The sequence below is a fragment of the Hypanus sabinus genome, chromosome 3 (assembly GCF_030144855.1).
Source record: "Hypanus sabinus isolate sHypSab1 chromosome 3, sHypSab1.hap1, whole genome shotgun sequence".
NCBI classification, from domain to species: domain Eukaryota; kingdom Metazoa; phylum Chordata; class Chondrichthyes; order Myliobatiformes; family Dasyatidae; genus Hypanus; species Hypanus sabinus.
Window position 1 is genome coordinate 157,897,972 of NC_082708.1, and position 5,814 is coordinate 157,903,785.

Below are 5,814 nucleotides of genomic sequence, written 5' to 3' on the forward strand. Positions count from 1 at the left end.
CCCCAGATTCCTGAGCCCAAATGTTTTGATGCATCTCCAACCCAATTCCACAAATTCCTGTCCCAGTGCATAAGAACATAAGAAATAGGAGCAGGGACAAGAAGCCATCGAGACTTTTGCGGTCATCGAATAGGAGCATAATTGTTGGGGTTCCTGGCGTCGTGGGATCATGTTGGGGGCGTGGGTTTCACTGGAGAATGGTGTCTTTTCACTCCGACACCGAGATTAACCTGAGGTTATTGATAATTCCACTGAATGGCATGCCAGATTCTGCATCTGCAGCGCCAGACCGCGTGCAACAGGCGCAGCTTGCAATCGGCTACCGCCGCTTTGCTGACTCGGTGCTGCTGGTGTGCGGTGCGCACGGCCCCGGGATTCTGGCCTGAGCCCAGCGGCCGTGACCATGGTAACTGCGACCTCTCCGTACTTCGCCGCAGCTTCAGCGCCGGGCCCCAGCTGGCAGCAACCGAGCGTCGGCAGCAGCCAGTAAGCAGGATAGAGACGGCGCCCGAGCGGCAACCAGGCACAGGTCGGGATATCGAGCGACGCCGGGCCAGCACTGGACCGGCAGCAGCGGATGTTAGGAGGTTGCTGGCTTTGGCCTACCCGCAGCGGTGGCCGCTTGCAGCTGCCGTGAGCTTTTTAGGTGTGTCCAGCATGGTGACCATGTCTGCACCATTCTTTCTTGGAAAGGTTATCGATACCATTTATACAAATCCTGCAGGAGGAGATGTTACTGCAAGCTTGACTTCACTCTGTGCTGTACTAAGTGGTGTCTTTCTTTGTGGAGCTGCTGCCAATGGTGCCTGTGTCTACCTCATGCAGATCTCAGGGCAGCATATTGTCCAGCGCTTGAGGGGAAGATTATTTTCTTCGATTCTTTGTCAGGAGGTTGCGTTTTTCGATAAGTCCAGCACAGGAGAGCTGATAAACCGACTTTCATCTGATGCTGTTGTGCTTGGACACTCAGTCACTGAGAACTTGTCTGATGGGCTAAGAGCTGTAGGGCAGGCATCAGCTGGTGTTGGCATGATGTTTTGGGTCTCATCGCAGTTGGCCAAGTTTGTCCTGGGCATTATACCCCCTGACACTGTGTTAGCCGTGTTTTATGGATGATACGTTCGCAAGCTTGCTGGAGTAACTCACGATTCACTAGCTGATACCACACAGCTTGCTGAAGAGCGCATTGGAAATATAAGGACTGTCCGTGCCTTTGCCAAAGAGGGCTTGGAGCTGCAAGTGTACATGAGCAAGATCAACCGTGTGCTGCACCTGGCCAAGAAAGAAGCTGTGGCCCGGGCAGGGTTTTATGGGGCAGCTGGACTGATGGGAAACTTGATTGTTTTGTCAGTGCTTTACACGGGAGGACTGATGATGGGTGAAGCCCACATGACAGTGTGAGAACTCACTTCCTTCATGATGTATGCCTTCTGGGTGGGAATAAGTATTGGCCTTGGCACTTTCTATTCGGCTTTAATGAAGGGACTTGGTGCCGGGAGTCGGTTATGGGAGCTACTTGAAAGGAAACCGGCAATGCCACTCCATGAGGGCAAGATTTTGCAACCAGAGGAGTTCAAAGGAGCCATAGAGTTCCGTGGCATCCAGTTTGCCTATCCAACCCACCAAGAAGTTAACGTATTCAGTGGGCTAGATCTGTCTATCCCAGCAGGCTCTGTAATGGCTGTAGTTGGTCCCAGTGGCTCAGGAAAATCAACACTGGTGTCCTTGTTGCTTCGTCTGTATGATCCAGTTTTGGGTACTATTATTGTTGATGGCCATGACATTCGCACCATCAATCCACACTGGTTACGTGAAAACATCGGTGTGGTGAATCAGATAATATAGCTTATGGTGCCAACAAGGACTCCAATGTAACAATGGAAGATATTGAAAAGGCTGCCAAGATTGCAAATGCTTATGAGTTCATTTGCAGCTTCCCCAAAGGCTTTCAAACAGTGGTCGGGGAAAAAGGTGTCTTACTTTCAGGTGGCCAGAAGCAAAGGGTCGCAATCGCTCGAGCTCTGATGAAGAATCCCAAAATTCTACTGCTAGATGAGGCCACAAGTGCACTGGATTCACAGAATGAGTACTTGGTGCAAGAGGCTTTGGAGCGATTGATGGAAGGAAGAACGGTACTGATCATTGCCCATCGTCTGTCAACTATTCAGAACACTGACGCTGTCGCTGTCCTGGATCAGGGCAAGATAGGCAAGTGTGGCCCACACCACCAACTGCTAACAAATTCTGACGGATTGTTTTGAAAACTTGTTGAGAAACAGACTTTTTTTACAGAACCTTCCAAGACTTGTGTTGAAGGTATAAATTTGCCTAAATGTTGATCACTCCAAACCACTTTCCAAAAAAAATAAAATGACAATTCTAGGTGATGGAGAAATGCTTTGGGTTCTGATTGATTATGTGATGGCTGGTAAGTATATTTTGCACAGTGAGAATATCGGATTCCTTCAATAGACTGGGGTGGACGGAAAAACATGTTTGTTCTTGTTTCATCCTAGAGTGGACTCCACTCATTTCACAGTAGACGGACCATGCCATTATTTGCGTGAGTCATGTCTTAACACTGAGCCCTTGATGAAAAGAACAAATCAGATTTTTGATGGCCTAAGTTGTCCTTCTACAAATGTTTCATTATTTTCTTTCTCCCTTAAAGTAGCAAAGGCCAAGAGTTGATAATAACTTTTCCCAGGTGATCCATAGGATTTAAAGCTCAGCACTGAGAAAACGTGCATCGTCTGTGTATGTTGTGGAATTTAAAAGTATGGTCATATGTTTATCATTAATTACAACTGTTTAATTTTTCAATCATAGTTTATAAATATATAGATTTTGAAGTCATGCATGTGTTCCTTAGCTATGGCAATTTTACAACAAATTAAAAATGATAATCTTAAAAAAAAAGAAATAGGAGCAGGAGTAGGCCACCTGACCCAGCTGGCCTGCTCCACCATTCAATAAGATCATGTCTGATCTGGCCATGGACTCATCTTCACCTACCTGTCTTTTTCCCATAACCCTTAATTCCCCTTCTATACAAAAATCTATCCAACCTTGTCTTAAGTATATTTGCTGAGGTAGCCACCACTGCTTCATTGGGCAGAGAATTCCACAGATTCACCACTCTCTGGGAAAAGCAGTTCCTCCTCATCTCCGTCCTAAATTTACTCCCCCGAACCTTGAGGCTATGTCCCCTAGATCTAGGCTCACCTACCAGTGTAAACAACTTTTCTGCCTCTATCTTATCTATCCTTTTCATAATTTTATGTACTTCTATAAGATTTCCTCTCATCCTTCTGAATCGTAGTGAGTACAGCCTCAGGTAACTTAATCTCTCCCCATAGTTTAACCCCTCATCTCTGGAATCAACCAGGTGAACCTCCTCTGCACCACCTCCAAAGTCAGTATATCCTTACTCAAGTAAGGAGACCAGAACTGCATAGAGTATTCCAGATGCAGGCTCACCGGTACCCTATACAGTTACAGCATAACCCCTTTGCTCTTAAATTCAATTTTACAATTCGAGCTGCAGCTGTCTCCGCATTCTATAGACTGAGTCAAGATTTCCTTCCTCATCTCTCTCTTGGCTGAGCAAGCACTGACCTGGAACAATAAAGCCACCAGTTGCAACCTATATGAGGCTTTCACCGCTGCGATGCATTGGGTTTTTGAAAGGAGTCAACAGATCTGACGCTCCTCCTATGCCAAGGCTCACACTCTGTGCAGAATTTCACTGTGGAATTCAGGACCCTCTTGGTGGAGTGTAGCTGAAATGGACCTTTTGGGGCACTTGAAAGATGAGCTGTCTACCTGGGAGATGCCCACCGACCTTGAAAGCCTCATCACTCTGGCTCTCAGTATTGACAAGCATCTAATGGAACAACCCTCCAAATCAACACCAATGCCTCCACTACCCAGGCAATTAGGAAGAACTTCTGTAACCCCCCTCACAAGCACGAGCATTGGTAGTAAAAACAACTTGTGCACCTACTGTGGAGCAGCTGATCACCAATGCATTAAATGCCCACATCCATAAAGAACTATTAACCTCTGCCCTTGATGCACATCCAAAACACTCCACTGGGGCCATATTTTCACTAAACTGGATCTACAAAGCGCAAATACTTGGTGATGTCTTTAGGACTTTCCAAGCCTTTTCCAAGCCTTTGTTAACAAAATCCTCTGACACGTGCTACCAAGGTTCATCTAAATCAACGCTATTCTTATCTTTTCCTATAACCCTCAAGATCACGTCTGTCATTTTTAATCAGTCCTTTAGTGACTCCTTGAAAACCAACCATACTGCAAGTTACAAAAACGTCAAGTTTGCACCTCAGTCATCTCCTTCATGCATTATGTTCTTTCACCCCAAGACATAACCATGGATTCAGAGAAAGTGTATGCTATCGTTCATTTGCCCAACCAGGCACCCTCAAACAACAACAGTGCTTCCTGGGCTTCTCCAACGTCTACTGCAATTTCATCAGAAAATACAGGCCAAACGCTGCTCCTCGTGCCTCCCTCAGCAAGTCTCTGACCTGGATGATAACCTGGTGTTCTTCTGTGGACCACTCTTTCAAGAACCTCAAGAGACACTTCACCAGCGCTCCCTTACTCTGCTATCTGAACCCCTCCAGAGCTTTTGTGCTAAAGGTGGATGCATCAGACATAGGCACTGAGGCCATCCTCTCCCAGCAAGGACCAGACAGGAAGACACATTCTTGTGCCTTCTCCTTGTGCAAGTTCAACTCTACGCAGGGCTGTTATGGAATAGGAAACAGGGAGTTAACTCACTATTAAATGGGCCTTCACAATATTGGCTAATGGAAAACATTGAGCCCTTCTCGATCTGGATTGACCAACAGAACCACACATCCATACAGCCAACTCAACCCATGTCAGGCTTGCTGGGTCCTCTTCTTTGAACAATTTAACTTGACCATCTCCTACTGATCTGGATCCAAGAACACTAAAGCGGACAACCTGTCATGACAGTTGGACTCAACTGAAATGGAGACTGACCCTCAGACCATCATACCATCCTCTCAGATCCCTGTGCTGTTCCCTAATCCTACAGCATGAACCTGCTCCAGCTGACACACCTGAAAACGGCATATACCTGCTGGTAGCCATGTGCTCTGATGCACTCCAGTGAGCCCAATCCTGACCCCTCTCTGGCCATCCGGAATTTATGTGACGCCGCTTTTGATGGCCCACTATGATTGTAGGTGTTCGTATGTTAGTTTGTCGCTGCCTGTCCTTGGTGTTCCCAGTACAATTCCTCCAAACAGCAGCCCTCTGCATTCCTGTGGCCCCAGTAGTCCCTTGATGCCCATGGTCTCATATCTCCCTAGATTTCATTATGGGTTTGCCACCTTCCAATGGAGCCACAGTTATCATGACAGTGGTGGACTGGTTCTCCAAGATAACCCACTTTATTGTCCTCACCAAACTTCCATCACTCACTGGGATAGTGGACCTAGTTCTCCAACTTATCTTTTGCTTCCATACCTTCCCTCAGGACATTGAGTCAGATCAGGGCCAACAACTCTTCTCCTGTTTCTGGCAAGCCTTCTGTTCCCTCCTCTGCACCCCTCTGGCTATCGTCCTCAGGCCAACAAGCAACCAAAAAGAGCCAATCAGCAAGTGGAGAAGTTTCAGCAATGCCTCACTGCCTCTAACTCTTCCAGATGGAAGAAGTATCTGCTCTGGGCCCAGCTGCCCCACAACTCCTCTGCCACAGGTATGTTACCCTTTTAAGTGTTTCCTGGGTGTCTACTCATGTTGTTCTCCATGGAG

The 5,814-nt window shown here is 47.0% G+C and overlaps 1 pseudogene; it reads left to right on the forward strand.

Annotated features, from left to right (window-relative positions):
• The first annotated feature begins 255 nt into the window (after nucleotides 1-255).
• LOC132390942 (ATP-binding cassette sub-family B member 10, mitochondrial-like) lies at nucleotides 256-2,475 on the forward strand (annotated as a pseudogene).
• Nucleotides 2,476-5,814: the final 3,339 nt, after the last annotated feature.